The sequence below is a fragment of the Mytilus trossulus genome, chromosome 2 (genome assembly GCF_036588685.1).
Source record: "Mytilus trossulus isolate FHL-02 chromosome 2, PNRI_Mtr1.1.1.hap1, whole genome shotgun sequence".
NCBI classification, from domain to species: Eukaryota; Metazoa; Mollusca; class Bivalvia; order Mytilida; family Mytilidae; genus Mytilus; species Mytilus trossulus.
In genome coordinates this window covers 67,663,097-67,690,338 of record NC_086374.1, presented here as the reverse complement: position 1 = coordinate 67,690,338, position 27,242 = coordinate 67,663,097, and the positions used below count along the sequence as shown (strand labels likewise).

The following is a 27,242-nucleotide window of genomic DNA, read 5'->3' as shown; positions in this document are numbered from 1 at the left end:
GTTATCCCGATTTTGTTTTTTGTCCATGGATTTATGAGTTTTGAACAACGGTATACTACTGTCAATTTTATTGAATCATCGTTTTATATTTGCAGCCACAGTCGTGCATTAAATCCTTTGCTTACCATGTTCGAAAAATATCACATTTTTATTCTTTGGACGAGAACAACATGCGAATAACAGTGTTAATATAGTTGTTATTACCAATCGACCGGTTTGAAATATCTGTAAATTGGTATTGTGTCCTTATACATACACCAATATATATTTCATTAATATGAATGTGCACAATTTAATATATAAAAAAACTTCGCTTCATGTTTAACTTTAATTATATTTCAGGAATTTGCAGGAAACTGTAAAAATCATACTTGTTTGAAAGACGACATCTGTGTACCGTACAGAACTTCAGGGTATCGATGTTTTCCTTATGTGTATTTTGATAATTAAGATCGCGACTAGAGTATTCTTTACATTGTCGTGGAATTTTTTTTTTTGACGTAGTGTTTCTTACCTTGTTTCGAAGAATTTTATTCATTTTAGCATATATATGTTTATCTGAATAATATTTGAATCAGGTAAAGTTTTCTTTTTACCTGCTTTAAATTTGAAAGGTTGAGGAAGTAACTAAAATTTCGAAATCGACTATAAACAAAGATGGATTGTATGTTATACTCAACACTCATTACTTTCCAGGAACTTCTTCCGCTAATCGGTGTTTAAGAATTACTAGTATAGACATAGTAAGTTTCAAGGATGCACAAACCACTTAACATTTGTGTAAGAAGAACAACACAGAATTCAGTGTATTTGCGTCTGACGAATGGGGAATTCACTTTTACAAAAATACAAGAGATACAGAGAGCGATATCGAAACTGGAGCTTGATACTTATTGGACCACACAGAAACAGAACATTACATAACCGGTGATACTTGTAACACTAATATATATCCAATAACCCATTAACAATCTACCAATATAATACGTGTTCATACAACTTAGTACAAACCAAACAAAGGGACGATGGGAGAGCTGATGCGTGTTATTTCCTTATAGTACCATAATCGCAAAATGGAAGACGCCCGATTACAGGAAGAAAAGTTTGGTTTTCGATCTAAATAAACAATAAGTACTACAGTATCCCTTTTATTGACATTTTAACCTATTGTGTCTGTTTGTTTTGTTTTCACATCGTTGTCAATATAATGGAAATTTATGTGACTTTTATAGAAGTCAGAAGTTTAGGTAGCTATAAACCAGGTTCAATATATCATTTTCTACATAAGTACTCCATTAGGAAATGCATGTACTAAGTTATATGACAGTTATTGGTAGTTCGTTTGATGTGTTTGAGGTTATGATTTTGTCATTTGACTATGGACTTTCCTTTTTGAATTTGCCTCAGAGTTCAGTACTTTTGTGATTTTACTTTTTGTTCACAGAAAACTTATCATTGACATTATTAGTTATATTTTGAGGCCCAAATGCCAAAAAAACTAAAATAATCTGACAGTGGTAGCACATTCTCAGTGTTTATATTAATTAAACAATTAAAAATAGAGGCGGAAGATACCAAGGGAAGAATTAAAACACATATCAGAAGAGAAAACAGACAAACACATAACAGAAATCGCAGACGACCAAAAAAATAAATAAAGCAGCCTACTAAAACCCTGCTCAAAATTTAAAGACTAGAGCAACATGTATTCAGATAAAATCAAAAATGGTAATAAAGTCTGCAAAACTTTTATTTCCAAAATTGTAATATTTAGCACTTTTTTTTATAACAAATGTAACTTAACAATCTTTTAAATAGTTCAATCTGAAAATTCGACAAACTTGTCATTTTAACAATGATGGATATTTTCCCCATTGGCAACTATAACACATCTCCTATTTCTTTATGAACACTGACAAATAAACGAAAGGGTAAACAGAGGTAATTGTCCGGTTGTCCAATAGGTAACATGTGGACTATGGTAGAGAATTGGTGCTCGGGGTTTTTAATAAACAGAGAGTCTGAAACTTACCGATTTTTTACCATTAAATTGTGTTTTCATTTTGTCAGTTTATTTTCGATTCGTGAGATTGAATATCCCTCTGATATCTTTCGCCCCTCTTTTTTAAAAAACAAACATGCTTTTGAAGAATTGACAGTACGACTGTATTATACCTTGTATACCTCCAGTTGATTATAAATGTACAAAACGTTTGATGCGAGACACAAGAGAGTGTATGAAATATGTATGATGTGAACGGTAAGAAATTGTTACACGATAACGATCAACTGCTTCAATAAACTGACCATAAAACTTATAACGTGACTACAATTATTTCAGTCGGTCTTCCTCGTTATTTTGCTGGAGACTCTGAGGCTAGGGTAATACGTCTTAGAGGATTGCAGTAATATTTGTTGTTGTTAACCACACTTTTTTTTCACTATTGTGCTAATTCGTGGAGGTCAGTTTAATTTTATAGAGGAAGCTGGAATGCCAGGAGAGAACCACCACTCTGCAGCAGGAAAACTGATAATCCTACCCAAGATTGGAGACGAGCACACATGTCACTCGGCCAACCCGATGCCCCTTAGTTCTATATGAGATCAACATAAAAGTTAAAAAATAAAAGTAAAAGATTGGAAAAGAATGTATACAGGAAATAAATTATTACTTGGATGGAGAGATGTCTCATTGGCACTCACACCTCATCTTCATATATCTATCATCCTGTAATTGTTAAATCAGTTATAATCTACTAGTTTCTACATATGATGATGCCTATATTAAGTCAGGAATATGACAGTTGTTATTAATTCGTTTTAGGTGTTTGAGCTTTAGATTTTGCTATTTCAATAAGGACATTCCTTTTTGAATTTGCCGCGGAGTTCGGTACTTTTGGGATTTTACTTTTTATCAAATTTAAACATTCCAAAATCGGAATAATTGCGATAACATAAATACCGTCGAATATACAAAATAGGGGGAAAATGTAGGTTCTCACGTAAAGAAGGAAAAGTATGAAAGACAAAGTCAAGTTTTGTCGAGAATCAAAACATTGAGTGTCTAATATCAAAATAATATCAAAATTAATATGAAACTGACACTTTTTCGACCACGAAGTTCCATCAAAAATGGAATGTCAGATATAAAAACTAATACGTAATGGAGATTATGTATTATTGAATATCAGAATCAATATCAAATAATATTATTAATTCGTTTATTTTAACAAATTTGATTCGTTTAGGGATAGTCAGATGTTAAACTGTAGTTTCGAAGGTAGAGAAAAACGGCGGATAGCAAAAAGAATATTGCACAGAGCATATTGCACGGTTATTTTTAGAATATCTAACATATAAAACCCGATTTACTTTGTGACGTCATGCAATGAATTTCAGGATATCGTTAAACGTTTTGAAACAAATGATATCTGTGATCGATTATTTGACGAAAAAAATCTTCCATTACATAAGATGTCAAACAAACAAAATAAGTATATTAGATAACAACTAATATGTTGTTATTGTCAAGGAGGCAATATGATATCTATAAAATTCATACAAAATCAAATGACGATTTTGATACAAATATGCATAATGCTCTGAAATTAATAATATAACAAATATAGCCTTCGTATGAGGTCAATACAGGATATATCGACCCAAAGAAGTATATCGACCTCGGACTTCGTCCTCAGTCAATATACTTCTTTCAGGTCAATATATCCTTGTATCGACCTCATACAAAGGCTATATTTGTATAATATTAACCTGGAGGATGGCATCATGTTTTTTTTGTGATCTCTCTCCTGGTGTGTATCATATCCATGTATCAGACGTAAATTGATATAATCAAAATAAATTTATTGTATGCAAAAGTATAGGGCGTTACGAACATGCTACATTTAAACCTGACATTTGTTAGAAACAGAAAGTGAAATTCTCAAAATCAATATGGTACTTCTGCAAAACATCAAGGACATTTTCCACTTATAAATATATTTTGTAATATTGTAGCCACCTATAAAATAAATTGATTGACATTTCTTAAACAAATTGTATACTATCTAGTACTGTTTACACTAAACAGTTCCATTGAAATGGAAATCTTGAGTTCCCACTTATTTAATTGTTTTGCGTTTACTTATAAACGAATTATCGAAGATTCTGAAATTACTTTTATATGAGGATCTTTTGAAAATAGATTTTATTTTTTCATTGTTTGAAAATAAAATTCATTTAAAAGCACCAAAAGAAGAAGCAAACATAATAAATAATAAATTTCCGAGAAACAAATTAAATTCAAGACGTTTTTTTATCTAATGGTTAAAACATCAACTGTAGTTCGTACAACGTTCTTTTGACCAAGCTATAAACTAGGTAAGTGTCTTTACTAAACAACGATAATTGCATCAAAACTTTGTAAAATTATTCGGGACAACATGTATGAAGAATGACACGTGATTTTTGCACTAATGTCAACACATTACTCAATAACAGCACAGATTTTGATTTACAAACAAACTCATTATAGATACCAGATTTTGAATTTTTTTATTAACGTCAGACGCGCGTTTCGTCTACAAAAGAATCATCGTTCGAATTAAAAAATGTAATATATATATATGTATCTAAATCGATAGCGATGAGGTTTTTTTTCGTTTTTCTTTCTGTCTCTCTCAGTCGGAGCTTTTTCACGCCGCGGAACCAGTGACAGCTCTTCGACATATTTAATCCATCGGATCACCATTGAAGGTGATTCAAGGCTGAAAACACATTCTGTATATATTATTCGTCTAAATAACATCCACACAATGTTAGATATAAAATTGAGAAAGGAATATGTATATTTGTCAACAATGTTAAATCTGAAACATTTAGTTTCTTTCTCCCTATGAGATTCAAATTCATGCTATTGAGATATCAGACAAAACCGCCTGCACTATTTCAGTCGTTCCAGACCACTCGGACACACGGACTGAACTAATAATTCAGCTTTCGGTGGTTTTGGTGTTACCTTTCCTCCTCAGTAGAATCAAGTGTTGTAACACATTAAATGATATATTAAGTCTCATGATGAAATTGATTGCAGATTAGCTAAAAAGCTTTCGTAAAGGATAGTAAGGTAAAGCCACTGAAATAATTGTTTTGATAATTAGATATAAGAAGATGTACTATTAGTGCCAACAAGACAACTCTCCAAGACACAATTTGTAAAAGTTAAACCATTTAAGTACGGTCTAAATAAGTGACAACTCTACGACAGATCAATCTATTGAATCACCAGTGAAGGGTGACAATGAAAAACACATTTTATATTCACAATTACAATGTACTTTAAATATCAGCACTATGCTGTTAAATCTATACATTTATAAATAGAGCTATTTTTGGAGGAAAAGAATGTGAATGTTATTTTCAGCCATTTAAACATTCAATTAATAGCTCATTTTAGGTATTTTTGACATATAGCTCTTTAACGGTTTCGGTACTTTTGTAGCTTCGAATTTTAAATGTTTGGCTTTGAGCGTTCCTGATGAAGGTAAATCTAGAAAAGCGCTTCGGACGCAAGAAATTATTAAACGTTTTGTTTTCAATTTTGTACATCACTGGATGATACCTCTGCTAGTGGACTGTCAGTTCCCGAGGGTATCATCAGCTCAGTAGTCAGTACTTCGGTACATGTACTCACATGATTTTACAAACTCTACTAAAATTGAAGTTATTAAAAAACTAAGTTATCAACTCCCACAGGTAAAGTTGGCTTTAGATGAATTTGGCTATTATTTTTGAATTTTTGACATATAGCTCTTTAACGGTTTAGGTAATTATACATCTTCGGATTTCAAATGTTTGGCTTTGATCCTGATGAAGGTAAATCCAGAAAAGCGCTTCGGACGCAATACTTTTTTTAAACGTGTTTTTTTTCATTTTTTTACCGGTGTCAACAGACCTACATTACAGTACCAATATTAGATGTCTTGCAGTAAATGTAGCAGGCGTATTGTAGTAAAGTTTTGAAAATCATGTGCTGTATTAATCATGAAGTCATTGATCGCATGCTATCATTGCACTTTAAGCTGTTTGATTTTTATCTAATTTCATTTTAATCTACACGTACCAATCATTGCGTTGTATGCTATATGGCTTGTATGTTTTAACCTTTGCCATTTTGATTGGTGGTAGCAGTTTGTTTGCTGTGATGTCTTAAACTTTGATGCATATTTGTTTTGCTCACACAATAAAATGGAATTCTATGCGATTGTCATACATGTGAGAGGTATAGCTAGCTATAAAATCCCCATTTTCTACATGAGGGAATACAGGTATCAATATGAAAAAAAGAAGATGTGGTATGATTGCCAATGAGAAAACTAACGGCCTTATTTGTATTAGAAAAATGAACGATCGAAAAATAAATATGTAACACATAAAAAAACGACAACCACTGAATTTCAGGCTTCTGACTTGGGACAGGCACATACATAAATAATGTGGCGGGGTTAAACATGTTAGTGGGATTCCAATCATCCCCTTAACCTGTGACAGTGTTATAACAGTACAACATAAGAACGAACTATAAAAATCAGTTGAAATAGGCTTAACACATCAGATGGACAAAAATACAAGTGAACGTGGCCTGGTACTTATACATCCCGACACAAAAAACAATGGACAGATCTGAGAGTACTGGCAGCTATATAACAGCTTGTTCAAAGCCACTTACAACTATTAAAAAAAACATGCATCTAAACTATCAATCCGTATACATCCACCATCAAATGGATTTAGTGTAAAGACGTCATAAACAGCCAGAGAAGAACATGACCTTGTGTAATGCCAAGTTACTGGTATCGACAGATTGTAAATCCATGCATATGTGTATGTATATAACATACTAGTAATATTCAATTAGCTTTTAATATACTAATTACAAAATCAATATTTATACCAATAAAAGCAATATTCAACCATCTTATGATTAATAAGTGTTGAATAGGTAACCTTTTAGAAAAGGTTTTTTTAAAGGAGTGACAAGTTTACATGGATCATTTCTAAATTTCCGGGCACGGTTAAAAGCAATTCCATAAAAATGAGGATGTGCTATCTCGTTTGAAATAAATTTTTTACAGGTACAACCAAACTTCAAAACCAAATATTTATATCTATGGAAAAAATTAGTAAAGGTTTTAAGTACTTTATGGTAACGATATCCCTGGTTTAATGATTTACCAGTACTACATAGATTGCGTTCGTTAAAATCATAAACGTCACAACAGACACGGGCATAGCGAATGAGCTGTGAAATATAAACACCGTAAGATGGTGCCAAAGGAACATCGCCATCTAAACATGGAAAATTAACAATAGGGAACGAAAAATCGTCTCTTTCGTAGTAAATTTTAGTGTGCAGTTTCCCGTTTAAAACCGAAATATCTAAATCAAAGAAAGGACTGTTATTACCGAATAAATTTAATTTATTTAAACTAAGTTCCTTGGGGTAAATTTCAGCAGTATATTGAGAACATTCTTGATTATTTAACGAAAAAATATCAAAAAGTCGGGAATATAACGGTTGTTTCAAGCGTTGTTTTTCATTCGTTTTGTTTGTTTCTGCTTTTGGCTTTGCCATTTGATGAAGGAATTTTATCCTGGTACTTTTGATAACTATTTACACCACTGAGTCGATGCCACTGCTGGTGGACGTCTCGTCCCCGAGGGTATCACAAGCCCAGTAGTCAGCACTTCGGTGTTGACATGAATATCAATTTTGTGGTCATTTTTACCTTTACTAATTTTTTCCATAGATATAAATATTTGGTTTTGAAGTTTGGTTGTACCTGTAAAAAACTTATTTCAAACGAGATAGCACATCCTCATTGTAGACGAAACGCGCGTCTGGCGTATTAAATTATAATCCTGGTACTTTTGATAACTATTTTATAAATTTCCTGTTTACAAAACTTTGATTTTTTCGGAAAACTGAGGATGTTCTTGTCCCCAGGAATAGATTATTTTAGCCGTATTTGGCACAAATTTTGGAATTTTGGATCCTCAACGCTCTTCAACTTTGTACTTGTTTGGCTTTCTAACCATTCTGATATGAGCGTCTCTAATGAGTCTTATCCGAAGTCAGGATCCTCTGGCTTTTGTTAGTCTTGTATTACATGTATTATTTTAATTTTTGCTTCTTGTGTATAATTTGTAAATTGGTATGGCGTTCATTATCACTGAAATAGTATATATATTTGTTTAGGGGCCATCTGAAGGACGCATCCGGGTGCGGGAATTTTTCGCTACATTGAAGACCTGTTGGTGACCTTCTGTTGTTGTTGTTTTCTTTGGTCGGATTGTTGTCTCTTTGGCACATCCCCATTTCCATTCTCAATTTTATTATGTAGACGAAACGCGCGTCTGGCGTCATTGCAACGAGTATTATGAATAAACTCATCATAGATACCATGACTAAATTTAGTATATACGCCATACGCGCGTTTCGTCTACAATAGACTCATCAGTGACGCTCGAATCCGAAAAAGTGAATGCGCATTACTAGTATATCATGCAACCATCCTTTTAGATATTGTTGGAAACGTTTTTGCTATGACAACGGACGAAAAGATCCAAAACTCCAAGTTTTATGTTTTATAGTGAAATATGCAAAATAAAACAATCCAAACATTAAATAAAAAAATACCCCGACAATAAGCGTTTCAATTATAGTATTATTTCTATAAGCGAAGCAAAGAGTTTGATATATAATCATTTTTACATGTTAAACTATCTAGAAAATATCAGAATTTAAATATGTATTCTTTGGCTCAACAGATACACATCATGGCAACAGCTTCAACCTTTTTCGCATTAGTTGGATTCGTTTGCTGTTGGCTTGTTAAAAATTCTGCCTCTGTTTCATCAATGAAGATATCTAGAAATGCATGGTTCAGCGGAGGTCACGTCATGTGGACAACCCATGCTTATAACATTTTCCCATGTGCTGCTACATGCTTACAATTAACAAAATGTCAGTCAGTCAATTTTCTGGGAAACATAAACGAATGTTATTTTTACTCCAACATGGCTAACATGGACATAAATCCTTTATCGACTTTACCTGGCACAGATTACGTAGATGCTAGTACGATACCAGGGGTACGTATATTTGTAGTTTAGATTGACTCAGTACACTTTGTAAAATACAAAATGTAATTTTTATAGGCTTTCAACAATATATAAAATTACATTTATTTTTTATTTTTCCTCAAAGCCTATGAGATCATATACAACAACTGCATCTTCGATCCATCCTATGCAAATCTAAATGGGTTTTTTTAACGATTAAGTGAGAAGCAATTTTGGCATAACCATTAACAGTTAGATGTTTTGTATTTTCAGGACTTTGCAGGAAATTGTAAGGAGCATGCCTGTTCGATGGATGAATTATGTGTACCACGTAGATCTTCCGGATATCATTGTATTCCATATGTCTACTATGACTGGTAAAAGTTTATGAATTTCATTGCTTTCATTTTGTGTTTTTGAATTTTGTAAACATGACAGTTAATTAGAAATAATTTGTAATACAAAGCCAATTAAAAATTAATCAATTGTCGTTACTTAATATTTTGGCTATTTCAGCACTACAGCCAATGTCGTGGCGGTAAGTTTTCTTTAGAGGAGGAAGTTGAAGTGCCCGGAACGAACAAAACCTACAGTATGAAAACTAACTATCTCATAAAATTGAGAAAGATTATTCCAGTCTATTAAGATTGTCGAACTCAACTGTCACGTGTGTGATTTCAACTCACCTTTAGTTTTGACCGACTAGAGATACAGTAGATGGACAATTTAGACCATTCGGCCACCGAGGCCCCAAAATATTATTGAGAAATGTCTGTTGATTCACAAGAATTGTTCATGGCATTCTTTTGTCTCTCAACCTCTCTTCAAGTCGAACGCCCAATATCATCATGTATGCATACAGTTGTGTTTTTACCTTAGGAGAGGGGTGGGGTAGTGGGTAAAAAATAACGACAGTGGCAACAATCGTTCAAGTTTATAACATTTTACTGATATTCTGTTCAAAACATGATATTTTTCTTATTTCTAATTTTTACACATTACAACTTGCGTTTGACATTTCTATATTGGACAGAAGAATGATTTGTGTCCATGATATGGTGTCGACATTGTAAATGTTAAATAGGTCAAATAACAGTAGTAATTTCCATCATATTCCTTCAGTACTGCCTAACATTAAACATACCTACTTGCATTCGGCATGATGCTATTCAATATTTGACATAAAAACAATAAATAACTGTTAACATTTAATATGTAAATAGACAATAGTCAATTGTAAATTAAAGGTAATGAGTTAAAAACACTATAAATTTTAAACAGATCAGTAGACAAAAACTGAAAAATTGAGCAGGAATAATTGCTTAAATTGAAGAAAGTCTATATACTATAAAAGTGAACGCTACAACAGAGTTCAAAGAAAGAATGCCATATAAGTGAACAATAAGGAAATTAGAAGAGAATAAGTGTATGTAGAACTGCGGTAATATCCTGCAATGGTTATTGTCTTCCAAATCAATATACAATGTACTTTTATATTTCAAGTGTAATTTCCCCAACTTAAAATTTTAAACAAGCGTTGTTAGTTAGGTTTTTTTTTTTTTTTTTTTTTTTTTTTTTTTTATTTGATGATAATGAAATTAAACTGTACATTTGCTTCGGACGCATGAAACTTATATGTTTTTTTTTCAATATGTACTTCAATTGGTCAATACCTCTGCTTGTAGACTATCAGTCTAAGAAGGTATCATCAGCTCAGTAGCCAGTACTTAATGATTTATAATAAACATTTTTAAAACTGTCCGTTGAACTTTGAAATTATAAATTGACTGAGGTTTCAGTTCCCTACGGCAAGGTTGGCCTTATATAGATTTGGTTATTTTTTTTTTCCTTTTTTATCATAGCTCTTTAACTGTTTCGGGTTTCATACTTCATTACCTCTCAAAGTTTCCAGATAAAGGTAAATATAGAAAAGAGCTTCGGACACATGATAAAATACGTGTTATTTTCATTTTTCTACTGTCAACTGAGTGCGAGTTCGTTGTGATCTTTTATATTTTGTAAAACTTCTTCAGATCTTCACATTGTAATGTAATATACGATTTTACAATCAACTGTCAACAAATAGTTTACTAACCAATAATAAGTAAAATTGTCGCATAGATTTTTCTGGACAAGGCTAGAAATTTGTGTTTAATGAATCGTTAAAAAGAAAACGTAACGGTTAAGCAAAGGAATCTTCATGTTCTAATCGATTACCGACTGGTAGTGAAATCATTCGGAAATAACGAGCAAAAATTTTATCGATAGATTCATTTCATTAAAAAGCAAAACTATTTTATAAAGAGACGCATCGATTTTAGAAAACTAGTTTTATAGTTACTATATGCCAACGTCGATAGCCAAATCAAACTTCATAGGAGAAAACTTATTAATACAAAAAAAATTAAAGATTTTTCCGGGGAGACTTCTACTCGTTGGAAAATAATGAAATGAATTTCAACGTTAATTAGGTATTGTTAGCAGAGGTTCAATAAATGATTCTTCAACATGCACTTAAATCATCTGTCAGTTGTCAGACGATGTTATCTCTGACCAGCATTTATTTAAAAATCATACTTGAACTAGATATTCGGATGGAGTCAAGAAGCAGCAATCCAACAACACGAATACAAAAAGGTTATAAATCGCCATACCACTTTTAAAAATTGGAAAGTTGATCCTTAATCGGGTCTAGTCTAGACACTCTTCAAAAGATTATTGAAGATAAGGCAACAAAATTGAGTTCCATAAAAGACAAAACATTGCTGTGTTAAAATTGTATTGTGGGTACTTAAATTCCCCCTATCTAACTTATTGATATCGGCTTAACGGACGCTACAACTAAAGATACAGATAGAAACGAAATTTTGTAATAGCGAAACCGGAATGCTTTAAGATACATAGATCGTCAAAGTATTTTATCCTTTAATCATATTACTAAATCGTGGAAAAATCAGCGAGAGAATCACATTAGAGAGAAATAGACATAACTTTTTGAACAAAACTCAAATAAAGAAAAAGAAAAAACTGTCTGCAAGGTTTAAAGTCAGTAAATCAGAATTAACGACTAACAAAAAAAAAGGGAATTTACATTATACAATTAGTTCTTTGGCAGTTTTACTAAGCATAATCAAAACAGGGCAAGGACATTTTCCCCCCTTTATACTTTCTTGATATAACAACAATCCCATAGGTGCTTTTATAATATATGGTGCAAAAATGAGAAATGTAAATTGCATATAAAGGAAACAAAATGATGTTATCATTGAGGAAAAGAAAAATTGACAATAAAGAAGACAGGCGATAAAGTATGTCACGAATTTAAGTTTGAATTATAGACTTACTACCGCCTCGTGCTTTTAGTCATCAGAACTACGAACAATTCCACGCATAACCTTAATGCCTTAATAAGGCGGATTGTGAATTATAATTTTTTAACGACATTTACATGTATCCTATATATATTGGTATACTATTTTTGGGATTTTCTACTTGGTTTACCTAAAACGGTATGAAAGTTACAAGTGTATTTTTTTCGATATTCATATGCAGTTCCTCATTCTTTTATTGCATGCAAACAGTCATAAATATCCATAAGATCGCTTATTTAAGTACCTATTTCCTTAAATGATGATTAAACTTAATCATGGGTGACTTATACACTTAAAAGTACCAATCATTGAAACTAATAGTAAGCAATACATTGATAGAAAACAATGGTTGTGCGTCTGTAGAGTGACTCGGGGCACTAAGGGGTTTTAGGGGCTTCATTTTAATTTGCCACATTAGTATAGTGTTTTCTTCTGTTAATTGTTTTTAATATTTCGTTTGAGATTTCCATATATTAAACTTTTATTTTTTTCTGGTTGATGTTTTGTGGAGTGTTAATGTCTATTTATTATTGATATTCTTAGAAGAGTATTTTCATTATATAGAATGGAAGCGTCCATCGTCGCATTTGGGAGTTAATGTGTGTACGAAAGTTAATATGTTTGATTTTGACCCTGTTTCCAATGTCGCCATGAAGAGATATTAAAGGAGTTTAGGTGGTACTAAAGCGACATAATGAAGTTCCTCACCCAAATATTATTTAAAAATTATCTAATGTTTTGTTAAAGAGAGGAGAAAGATAACAAAGCGACATTTCAACGTATAAGTCGAAAGTAAATTGGCAACGCCATGGTTCAAAAAGAAAAAGACAAACAGTAAAAAAACATCGAAAATTAAAGGCTGAGCATCACGACCCCAACCAAAGCCTGGTGGTGATCTCATGTGCTCTGGTGGGATAAAAAGATCCTGCTTAACATGCAAGACATGTCGTGTAACTCCTATGAAATTGGTAAATAGGTTCTACCAAGTGATAAGGCATCACAAAATAGTGGAATGGTAATTCACTCTTATCTTAACCATAAGACATCACCAAATTGATTAACTATCGAAAGAGAAATGTTCTAGCCCTGAAACTTGACCAACTGAAAATTTTATTTTTTTAAGACACATGATATACAAGACTGTTAACGATATAAACAACACAGACATTGAAAAGTTAAAAAAAAAAAGAACAAAGAACAAACACGACGTTATGAGCTGAATGAACGCGAAGTGCAAACCCGAAAAATGGTTGATAAATAAAGGCAACAGTAGTATACAGCTGTTTAAAACTCATAAATCCATGGACAAAAATCGGGGTAACAAACTAAAACTGAGGGAAACGCATTAAATATCAGAGGAGTACAACGACACAACATTAAAATGTTACACACACAGAAACGGACTAAGCATTAGACAAAATCCTATGAGAATAACAAATATAACATCAAAACCAAATACATGAATTTGGGATATATAAGTACCGTGACACGTTTTATAGAAATATGAATTCACACTCAAAACTAAGAGAAAACAAACGACACAATGGAACCACAACCGTTAAATGTAACACATACAGAAACGAACTATTATATAACACTAAGATAAGACTATTGTATGCATATTGATAAGAGGATTGATAGCTGTATGCAAATCGATAAAACGGTTGATCATAAAGAAAACAACAAGGTAACCTTTTAATCGGTTAAACGTTTCCACATAGGGCACAACGTTTCACAATTCAACACTTACACCTTATTTACTACTGTTTCATCTAAAGCAATGACAATTGCATAACATTTTACTGTGTTCAAATCCACAATAGTTTCACTAAAGTTTAGATTGATATGAATTCATTTTCATGAAGTGAATTTCCCTTTTCATAACAGTTATAAATCTGTAGCATCTGTATTTTGTTTATAACTTACACCATTGGGGTATATAGGGTGTTTTTATTAAACAATTTGTTTCTATCACAGAGTCCTGCATGATTAATAGAGGCAACAGGAGTATACCACTGTTCAAAACTCGTAAATCCATGGCCAAAAAAAAAATTCGGGGTAGCAAACTAAAACTGAGGGAAATGCATTAAATATAAGAGGAGAACAACGACACAACATTTAAATGCAACACACACAGAAACGGACTAAGCATTAGACAAAATCCGATGAGAATAACAAATATTATTGTTACATTAACCGCCCAGTCAGTATTATAATCTGCTCACACTCATGCACACAAGTTTTACTACCGGTGAGTACAGATATAAACAGATAAATATCCCCAAGAGTAGGCAAAGCACTTAAAAAAAACTTCGTACTGATATAATATGTTTATTTTTTCTATCTGTTCGGCGGAAGTCAATGTTTATTCGTCTTTTTCATTGATTTTTTTCTCAATAAGATCATCAGACATCGGGCAAGGGGTATCTTCCTTAAATTCTATTTGTCTAAAACAAGTTTTGATTTACTTTGTCATATGATTCAGAAATTGCATTTCCCAGTCGTATGGTTATATTTTATTACCATTGTTTTCAACTTGAATTTAATCATCAATAACTTTCACATCCGAAAAAATGTGTTATTATATTTGGAACAAAACAATGATTATTATCTTAATTTTACTTTCAATCTGATAAACATTTGCTTTGCTAGCCCTTAGAGCATTTCATATTATTACAAAAAAGAGTACTTATTAGTTTTTGAAACGATAATTGGTGGTTTTTATATTCAACTCAAAAGTCATACTAAGTTATATGGACAACAAAAATTAAAATGATGTCTGTCTATTAATTTTTTTTCAGTTTTAGATGAAAACATGATAACATATAACATAATTATATTCCAAAACGTTACAAAACTTACTTGCCTGTTCTTTGAGAATATTCATAATTGGGGTTTTTTCTTCTATAATCTAATGCATTTTGTTTTGTTCTATAATTTCCATTTTTACTTAAAACCAAAAAAATCAGTTGCGCTTTTATTACATTCGTCCGATGTTTACAGGTCAAAAAGCTCAAAGGTAAGAAATATCTTTGAAATGGCGAAGGTAATAACTGGATACTTAATGCCAATTTTAGACGGGAGTAAAAAATGTATGATAATTAATCAGTATCAGCATTTGTATATTCGCAAGTATATATGCAAATTATATTTCCTTCATATCATACTAGAAGAAGAAACGAGAAATAAACGTCAATGAGATCGAGATATAAACACAAAAACAAACATTTGAATGACATCGATGAAAGCAGAGAATCAAATTCTAAATTGCCCGTGTGCAGAAACAAATAGGAATAAATTTTCCTGAGACTAGCAAGTATATTCCATGACCAACTATTTCCATGATTTTAAGGAATGAGCATTTAAATGTCACTAAGAAAGTTACGGGTTTGGACACGAACAAGAAATAATAGAACGTATTCTCTATACTACAGACGACAGACACTCAAATGACACCCTTTTCTGCCATTGACAGCACACCAACAATACCTTATTTGTACACATGGCAGTAAAAGAAATAAAACTCAAATACAAATTCAAATTTGCCGATAGCCCGTCGTAGTACGTGATGGACGCCAGATATAATTGTATAATACATCTATAATCGTGACATATAAATCAGTAATCAAATTGCATTTTCGTGTACCAATCATTTCATTATGTACAACCACAGCAAAATATTGTTTACTGTACGTTTGATAAAATTACCCCTCATTGATAGCCAAGGCCGACCAGGAAAAACCGTAGTACGGAAACCTGTGCCCGAATCAATGTTCGAGCCTATCTCAGGATAATGACGTCGAACCTCGTCATTTTAAAAACATTTTTCGAAAATCACGATTTTTGTAATAATGTACAATAGATAGATATCATGACTTAGAAAAATGTAGTTTACACGGCCAATACGACAGCTAGAAGTGAAGCTACCACACAGAAAAAAAAACACCTTATATATGACCACAACTCTGTCCTCTGATTGGATAGATTTTCTTCGTTCTACCGAAAATTGACGATTCTCATATCGAGAATACAACATTTTCCCGCTATACTGATCGAAACGCGGAAAATATTACTAATAATGGTCAACATTACTGGTCGTATCTAACAAGGTACCCGTATTTTGGGAAACCAAGTGGAGTAGATTTCAAACGGCAACGAAATAATTAGAACGGGGAACCATTTTCTTTCTTCCATTTAGATAGGAGACATATATCTATTAATACATGTCAGCTATTACTTGTTTGAATTCCATTTAGAGCTACGAAATATCTAGTTTGTATCATGCAAATAAACTGATCATAGATACCAGGACTAAATTTAGTATATACGCCAGACGCGCGTTTCGTCTACTAAAGACTCATAAGTGACGCTCGAATCCAAAAAAGTTTAAAATGCCAAATAAAGTACGAAGTTGAAGAGTATTGAGAACCAAAATTCCTAAAAGTTTTGCCAAACACAGCTAAGCTTATCTAAGCCTGAGGTAGAAAAGCCTTAGTATTTTAAAAAAATCAAAAATCTAAAAACAGACATTCTTATTATCAATATATTTAAACCGTGCAAAAATGATCTATGTTTTCTTCATTAGAGAAGAAAGATATATTTAAGAATTGAATGCTTCTTTTTGTAAATTTATTGGGTGGTAAAAGCGTTGACCGAAGTACATTTTGTATGAAGCGCGGAAGCGCTTCATTCTAAAAATGTACGCACGGTCAACGCTTTTACAACCCTATAAAGTTTCTAAAAGAAGTATTCAATACTTATAATTACATTTTTTTAGCTAAAATCGTGAAAACACGATTTTTATCCATTTTTATTTAATTCACCTGTGCACTTTTTTGTGGGACCTCGTGTCATCATGCATGATAAATGTTATTGTCTGATGCAATTGTTTACGGAATAACATGTTAGCCAATCAGAATAGCGTATTATAATGAAACTTACATCTAATGTAATTATATACGAATACAATAACACAGCTTATTAGTAAAACAAAAAAGTCATTTTCTTTCATACCTTACATTCCTGAAGAATGTAAATATTTAGCAAAACTTGCATTTTATTAGTAAGATAACTTCCATAAATAAAACAGTTTACCCATACATTTCGTACCGTCATTGAAACAATCTTATTTGTTACAAAACGCAAAATAATGTCACTGGAACCGGAGTCTTGGAAAAACCGAAATACAAGCCACGTGGCATTGGGAATTGGATATATAGAACATTGTCCTTTTTATTAATTTTGAAAATTGATATTTAGTGTTTTGCGATGTGTTTGTAGACTAAGACTTTGGCACACGTAGACTGATTCAGTTTTCATTTTAATCTGATAACACATTTTCAATAAAAGGTGTCTTTGTTTCAAATGAAAATAACCTCTTTGAAATACCAGTAGGTTTACTAGTACTTGATATAAAGGTCACCGTGGTTACACAATATATGTGTCCTTAGTAACATCGTTTGCTGAAATGTAATATAAATACTTCCTATGTTTTTAAGTACTATTATTTGTTTCTATCTTTATCGACTTTGCTTAGTTGTAATTCTTCCTAAGAAGAGTGTCTGCATGCTATAAACAACAGTAAGAGCATCGATCAGACGTCTATGTTTGTCTTTTGAAATTATCAATTAACTGTTAAGTATCTTTGTTTCCAGCCTTTTTAGATTTGTACTTAAGCTATTCTTCAATAAAAGGATAAAATCTTTTCATATACTTTTTTAAATTACGTAAAGTCTGATGTTGGAACGATTTATTGCGATTTGCGCTTATAAAGAGCCTGTGTTTTCATCCGAATAAACTAGGTGTAAATAGCAGGAGATGCAGGTCGAACATCGTTAAGACAGTAACCCAAATACACAAAAACACCATAAATATACCAAAGGAATTAACTAGTATACAATCCATAATTTACTGACAAGTATTCGTTTATAATTATCGAAATGTATCAAGTTCAACTGATAATTTACCAAAAAAAAGGTATCGAGTGGTCTAAGCAATGAAACCAGGTTCAATCTACAACTTTTTACTTTCTAAGTAGTTAACAGTAGAAAGAAAATATTACTCAAACTACTGTGTCACTAGCCTGTCGACACTGGTGTTGTGTGGTCGAACCCTGCACGAGGCAGGTTGGTCACCCACCATTCTTAATTCACTAGGACTGTCAGTTTTCCTGTTGAAGATCGGTAGTTCTCTCGTTCAATCAGAATTTCTCCGCAAAAAACGTTACCACCGCAGTGCTTAAGAGGGTGTTAAATTAATAAATCAATAATTACTCAAAAGCAATAAACACACATTTTTATCTGTGAATATGTTGATGTAGTTAGCATGCCTATTTGATAATTCTATCTTCACGAAGGGTGCCACATATGGAGCAGTATCTGCTAATCTTTCCGGAACACTTGAGATTACTACTGGTTTTAAATGGGGTTCATGTTGATAAGTCTTAATTTTTCGATATTAGGCTTTGTGTACATTGAACACACATTGTTTCGTAGTTTTTCTTTTTTTTTTGCCATTGCATCGGAGTCGTCCGGAGTTGAAAAGTTTTGATTATCCTTTTGATTGAATTTTTTTTCTTCCTTTTCTCGTGTTAGTTTGATAATAGTCAAATGGTTCCTGGACTTTTATTTTTTTAACCTTTAAGTTTAGGTAGGTCCTTTCTGTGCTTGAATTTTATAGTAGTATTTCATTTCTATTGTAATTGAATAATCACCAATCGATGTTTCACATAACTTTGGTTATGTTTCTTCCAAATTAATTCTATTTTTAATTCAATAGCTTCCTTGTAAGCAGCCACCCCATATCAAGAAAACCATAATAGGAAATGTAAGTCCTGGAATTTCATATCAACTGGGATACATACATATAAACAGCAAACACTGTTTTAAATTGTCAATATTTTCTTATTTATGCTATGCTAAAGTATATTTTTACTTAATCAAACACAATTCTTTAGAATCTGTATAAGCTATGAAATCAATAGCAAAAATAAATTATATTTGACTTTTCAGAAATATTCCACGTGGTTTCCGATAACGAATATTTGTCTTTAAACAATTGTGTAACACTAATAATAGTATTTCTATAAATTGATGTAAATGATAATTAATAATTTACCTCAAAGAAAATATATTTTCAAGACGTAAAGTTAAATTGTCAAAAACCCATTGGATACCCTATGAAATCCGTTGACCCTCTTTTGATGCACTTCTTACTTCTTTATTGATCTTGCCTAATTGAAGAAACACACCGAGAAAACCGAAGGCATTAATTGTGGTTCTATTTGATGGTATTAATTGCGGTTCTATTTGATGGTAGCTGGCGTACTTACATTGTATCGTCATTCGTACAGTAGATTCCTTAACAATGATGTGATTAAGACTGAAGAAAGATTTTATTGACGGATTGATATTCTTAACAAAATGACGACTATTCAACATTGGTAAGTCAGTTTTTATTATATACATCCAATTATTTTTTTCTATGTAATTTATTATCTTCATGCAATTGCCGTTTTTTACCTTGCCACTGTCTGTTTCTTTTAAATATCTGATTATTCAAGAAAATACTTTTAAATGTCAAAAATAAGTTTTGTTACATTTAATATTTTATTTGTATCAATAATGTCCTTAAGCAAATGCATTGTTCGTAGGTTCATTTTTTTTCTTTATGCAATTTATTTAACAATGTGACAATGCAAACACATGATATTATATGAAAAACCTTTGTGAAAAAGCAACCGCGTGATTAAAATTTTCTTTCAGTAAAAAGAAATGGAATAAAAGGCTTAGTTAATGGGGAAAATTTATCCCATTAAATCACAATCATTGGTGCTTATGTCTGTTTTTTTTCAATTTTTGCTATGGAATATAGTTCTTCAAAATGCAAGTATAATTGTAAATGTAAACGATCATAATTTAGACAATTGAACATGATCTAACATACTCTGTAGATTTTAATGTTAGAATTAATCCCAGAACCAAAGCATTTTAATAGTAACGACAAAAAAAATGGTATTAACCACAAACAATCAATCAATAATGAGGATTTGTAATTCAATTGAGGATTGTTGAACTTAAAGCACTGAAACGATATCAACTGCAAAGACAAAAATGTTTTAATCAGTTATATATTGACGATTGTGTGTATAATTTTATTACAATGACAGGGGTTTTATCAATTGCAATGCATTCCCAGAAAAAAAGACAATCTTAGCTATAAACGCTATTCACTCAAATCCATATCCATGTGTCAAAGTGTCAATAAAAAATTCTCTTCTCAAAATGATCACAGGTAACAAGATGCATATCTTACAAAAAATATTACATTTCCTGATTCGCTGATACTTACATTTGACGAAACGTTCCTGACCCCTGCAAATAAACTCATCATAGATACCCGGATTGAATTTAGTATATACACAAAAGACTACAAAAGACTCATCAGTGACGCTCGAATCCAAAAAGTTAAAAAGGCAAAATAAAGTACGAAGTTGAAGAGCATTGAGGACCAAAATTCCTAAACGTTTTGCCAAATACAGCTAAGGTCATCTATGACTGAGGTAGAAAAGCCTTAGTATTTCGAAAAATGCAAATAACATATTGTTCATTTATGAGTAGGATATGTATAGAAACTTTAATATTTAAGGAAAGACTGTTCCTGACCCCTGCAAATAAGATATTGTTAATTTATGAGTAGGATATGCATAGAACCTTTAATATTTAAGGAATGACTGTTATATTTTTTCTGTCTATAAAGAAATAACAGAAAAATATGTGGTGCACACTGAATAACGCACGTAGCGGGTTATTTAACAGTGTGCATCACATTTTTTTTATGTTATTTTGAATAGACAGAAAAATATACTAGTCATTTCTTATAATTTAATTCTTAATTCCATTTAAAACCGTAGAAAACCATGAAAAAACGTTGATGACGTCACGGTCACATGACCAAATTATGTCTATAGGCTGATAACAAAATAACGTCAGCGAATCAGAAGACGCGTTACATCCAAAATTTAATTAATACTTGATATCCCTACTTGGCTATCTATTCTTATTACCAAAACATCCTAATGCATCAGATTACCATTTGACAGCATTGATTTTTTTTTATTATTTATCTTTCAAAAGGTATATGCTAGCCTAAATGCAATCATCATCATTGTGCACAATAAGCATATGTAGTTCAGTGCGTAGTTGTCGCTGTTTCATTTCTGACATATTTTCATAAATTGTTGTTATAAATTAGCTATTAGTTTTCTCAATTGAATTTTTTCATATTTTTCTGATGTCTGGGCCCTTTTACATTACGGATTTTTATCATTGTTGAAGAACGTACAGTTGTCTATAATTGCTTCCTTTCTACATCCACTTTATTTAAACTTTTGTGGATGGTTGTATTATTGGCAATCATGCTACATCTCTTGATACAGTTAGTTAACAGAAACACAATCGTTGAATATGAATAAAGTAAAAATGCATATCAAATTTTGAGTTCTTTTTGTTGTCCATATTTATGACAGTAAACATCTTTTTATGAAGAATCTCTACTCTCAAATAGTAGTTGCCTGTAATATCAATCCAATGTAGAACGTCCTTCTTTCAAAGGTGAATGTTTTCCTTAAATGCCATATATTGGTTTTATATAAAGCTTATATATTGAGCAATACATGACAATGATGGTGTGGTGATTCATTTTGGGTTCTCCTCTTGATATTGAACCACCTCAGTTTGATTCATAAAACAATGAGAATAATCATTCCACAATACTACGCTTCGAAACCTTGATTACACATCGGCATGCAAGTGTTCACCAAAAATTATTATTCGTTATACTGAAATCACTACCTTAACACCAATACATAAATCAGCTGTCAAAATCTACATTCGTACTTGAATCTTGCAACATTTTGCAAAATAATAACCTGTTAATTAGTTTTTTTTTCTGTATGAGGGTTTGAATGAGGTTTACAAAATAGAGAATAATGGACAAAACTGACAAAATGATGGGAAACAAATTATAAAAAAATAGAGAAGGATAGGCCAAAAAAGAATCGATACTAATGTGGTGCTAAGATATAAATAAATTGGGAAAAATGAACAAAAGTTAGTTTGTTATTTTGAAACAATTAAAAAAAAAATTAAAGGACACCCACAAAGACCCTCATAGGGTAATGTTAAACTTATTGTGATTGTTTATACACGCCTACTATTTCACTATGAACAAAAATTACTGTTTGTAACATTTGCCAATTTTTTTTCAAGGAAGCACTGCATACTCGCGGTAAAGAATTTGTTTTAAACGAGAAGAATAAGTAAGATGCTAATTGTGATGAGCGAAATATAGTTTCTAATCAGAATTGTAAACGTACGTCATAAGTTTATACCACGCTGTGTTCATCAGAGATCGTATTACGTTCTACAGCAATTTAATGATAAAACCACTTTTTACTTATAATACAAAAAACTTGATTATAACCTATAATATTTTATTGTTTTACAAGAGAATGTTATATTCTCTTGTAAAACAAAATTATAAGATATTCGAAGTTGAAGTTCTCGTAACTTAACTGAACCAAAAGCAATGACGACACACGAAACGAGATTTGTTATTTTTTTAGTTTATTCAAATTCTTCCATCATAAGGTTACCTTGCGGGGATGTTTGTCAAAAGTATACAGAGAAATGAAAAACAAACCATATGCAATAATTACATGGCCAATTTTTAAAAGTTGTTAATTTGTGTGTCATTTTGGTCTCTTGATGAGAGTTGTCTTATTTGCAATCATACCACATCTTCATTTTTAAATCATATGTGATGCATGAATAGATCAATACACAAACCAAGATTTAGCTGCCATAATTGTTTTAAAGACCTTGGGAATTTCCCATACTTTAATAAGCTAAAGGCAATTGATATTTGATAATGTCGAGCATCACGATCATCACTGAAGAGACATGTATTGTCGAAATGCGCATCTGGTGCAGGAAAATTGGTACCGTTAATGTTATTGATTAAGGATATATAGTAGGATTTCAAGGAATACAATTTTTTTTTTAAATAATCTACATCAGACAAAAGTTACAATACGAGAGAGTTTGCTAGTATTTATTTGTATCTTTAATTCGATTTTGCTATTTTATATCCGTTTCTTTCTTTTTTTAATATTAATGAATTAATGCAATGTTTCTTTCACTATTTTATTTTTACATAGATATAGATATATATATATATAAAGAACATGTGATATGATTGCCAATGAGCAAAGCATATACCGCATAGTCAGCTATAACAGTTCCCGAATATATCCTTTTAAATGTTCAGTTTGATTACCAATTGTATTATACATATGATTCAAATTCGTTCAGAAATGCAATTTTACTTTTAATATTTGAATTTTCCATACTCGTACCTCTATAGAGTATAAAATTCATTCTGATATTAATTTGATTTTCGTTATTTAATTATTTTACCGTTTGATTGTACATATTAACTCAGCCATTTAATTGACTAACAATTTTAATATTTACCCATATCTCTTAAAATTTAACTGTTTATCGATATTCATAAAGATTATTCATATATTATATGTGTTTGCCTTTTGATATTGATATTACAGCAGACATTCCATGTGAAAGTGAATATTTAAAATCTTCTTTTTTAATTCGTTCAGATATTCCAATTGACTTTCAATGCTCTACTTCTGCATGGACCAATATAGCCACATTTTTCAATTTTTATTCTAAAATAATTCTCGCCTATCTTTCCGACCGACGCTCTATTGCAGGACAAACCTTTTGTTTCTATTGTTAATTTGTTCTCTTCCTGAACATGCATGACATTATTTATGCCATTGCACGTTAATCAAACTACAACCTTTTAATCGAATACGTCAAAACAAAACAAAAAAACAAGCATTTTTCCTAATCTTCCTACCTTAACACATAAATACATTTTCGTAATTAGATGTAGCGTATGTAGAGCCAAGGTTCTCTACTTGTGTTAGTATTTGTTATCAAAAATACATCATTACTATTTCTTACCGTTTTGTTCACATGGCATCAAAATAGATACAACACACTACTGTTAAATACTAAAGGTTGCTGTTGTTTTTGTTTATTTTTGCTAGGATGATGTCAACACTTAAGCTTTACGATTATGATGATCGAAATGGTTAAAAAAAAAGTTGCTTATTTCGTTATATCTTTTGACATCAGACTCGGACTTCTCTTGAACTGAATTTTAATGTGCGTATTGTTATAAGTTTACTTTTCTAAATTGGCTAGAGGTATAAGGGGAGGGTTGAGATCTCATAAACATGTTTAACCCCGCCGCATTTCTGCGCCTGTCTCAAGTCAGGAGACTCTGGCCTTTGTAAGTCTTGTATCATTTTAATTTTATTTTCTTGTGTACAGTTTAGAGTTTTGTATGGCGTTCATTATCACTGAACTAGTATATATTCGTTTAGGGGCCGGCTGATGGACGTCTCCGGGTGCGCGAATTTCTCGCTACATTGAAGACCTGTTGGTGACCTTCTGCTGTTGTGTTTTCTATGATCGGGTTGTTGTCTCTTTGACACATTCCCCATTTCCATTCTCAATTTTATGCTTATTAACTAGAGAATTGATATTTAAAAGTTGAAATCCTAGTTAAAGTTGAAGTGTAGATAGAAGACGTCATACCCTTAATTACAGGATTGTTGTATGATAGTGAAATCATTACTGGCGTTATGCATGTAAGACTATCTTTTTTAAATAAAGTCGTAGAGTAAAAAAAAAGATAAAAAAGAAATTTAAAAAATACAAACTCTTAGAAAAATTGAAAACGCATTTTTTTTTCTCAAATGGGAAAAATTAATTGCAAAACACATCAAACGAATGGTAAACAACTTTTATATTCTTGAATTGGTATAGGCATTTACTTATGTATAAAATATTGGTTAAAACCTGGTTTCATAGCTAGTTTAACCTGTCAATTGTATGACAGACGCATTGAATTCCTTTATATTGCGAAACATATTTGAGAAATAGCTTGCTTTTATATGTGAACCAAAGCTGCCTGTTGAAGGTCGTACCTTGACCTAAGGGTTTACGTTTATACATTTTTACCTGGATGGAGAGTTATCTCATTGGCACACATACCAAATCTTCCTAGATATATAAACACACATAAAAGATGCCTAATAAAGAACAAATTACCTTTAGAAAGTTAAACCTTCTGAATTTGGATCCACAATTCTTTGTAACTTTGACTTCTTTTGGTTTTTAAAAAAATTTTCGAATCAAGGAACAGTGATGTTTTTTGCAGACGATACGCGCGCCTGACGGTAAAAATATAAGCCTTTTATATATGATGAGTATATTAAAAGAGGTGTATCCGTTTTCATGTTTATTAACGTTCAGTTCGTGAAGAAACTTATTGACAGGTTTTAGGAACACTACATACAAATATCTATTCACATATTTTGAATTTGTACAAGATAATTTAGTTCTCTGATTTCCTATGCAAAGGTTTATCTTCTTAATCGAGAATCAATATTAAATGCAGTTGTCCATTGCGAAGCCGCCACATTTACTTAAATGCAGTTGTCCATTGCGTAACCGCAACAATCCCTTAAATGCAGTTGTCCATTGCCTAGCCGCAACATGTACATACTTTATTCCATTATATATTTAAACTGGAATAGCATTTGTTATGTTATTCATTGTTTATGCTATAATGTATATAAACATGACTTATTATACACATTTCATAAATATATCATTGTTTTCGATTCGTTTCGTTGGTTTATAAAGACGAGATTTTTGGTTTGTCAGGATTTCTGTACTTCCACACTTTAAAAAAAATTTACCTTGGTGTTTTGTATTTTTAAATGGTTAGATTTTTGTCCTTAAACAGTAGACAGCTGAAACTTTAATAATATGTAAGTAAATATTTTGAGTTCAATATAGCGAATCTGTTACTTATTAAAATACTTGTATTAGAAAACAGCCCGCAATTGGTTATAAATGAGAATGTTACATATAATTGGTAATGAAATAAGAAATATATATAATTTATTTAGAATGTCTTACGAGATTGGAATCTTTAATAATATGTGATTAAATAGTAACTTAATGGTCAGTTTATTGAACAGGAAACAGTTAGTTTTATGTCGGAAAACCATATTATTGTATTGAACGGCTAACTGTTATTCAACTAATTAAATGGCTGTTCTCGTAAAATCACTATTAAACCAATACATTTTATGGTAATTTCCTTCACCAAACAGACAATTTCAATATTTGATTATCTAGCAAGAAAATGCCGTCTAAAGTTTTTTTAGGAATCGTTGAAAATGTCAACAAACAATTGCAAATGTGTGTATTCTTGTCTTTCATTTTTGCTTATGTGCTTTGTCTATATCCTTTTTGTGCTCCTTTGTTACATTTTTGTTTATTTTTGTAGTGATTAAGATTATCACACAGTGTTGAACGCTGTATTCCTATTTGTGAATTATAATGTGTGTTTGTTTTGTTTTCACATTAATGTCAATATGATGGAATTGTATGAAACTATCATACGAGTGAGAGGTTTAACTAGCTATAAAACCAGGTTTAATCCGCTTTTTTTACATAAGAAAACAGTTGTTATCAATTCGTTTGCTGTGTTTGAGCTTTTGATTTTGCCATTTTTTAGGGACTTTCCGTTTTGAATTTTCCTCAGAGATTAGTATTTTTGTGTTTTTTACTTTTTATAAACTAA

The 27,242-nt window shown here is 31.5% G+C and overlaps 2 protein-coding genes across 2 annotated transcripts in view; one reads left to right on the top strand and one right to left on the bottom strand.

Moving 5' to 3' along the window:
- Positions 1–27,242, bottom strand: part of LOC134707855 (uncharacterized) — a 321,374-nt gene that overhangs the window by 191,326 nt on the left and 102,806 nt on the right. The window lies entirely within an intron of this gene.
- The window catches only part of LOC134707852 (acetylcholinesterase-like), a 40,243-nt gene continuing 32,720 nt past the window's right edge, over positions 19,720–27,242 (top strand). The window contains exon 1 of the mRNA XM_063567950.1: positions 19,720–19,935. The gene's annotated coding sequence lies outside the window, so the exon portion shown is untranslated. The remainder of the gene's footprint in view (positions 19,936–27,242) is intronic.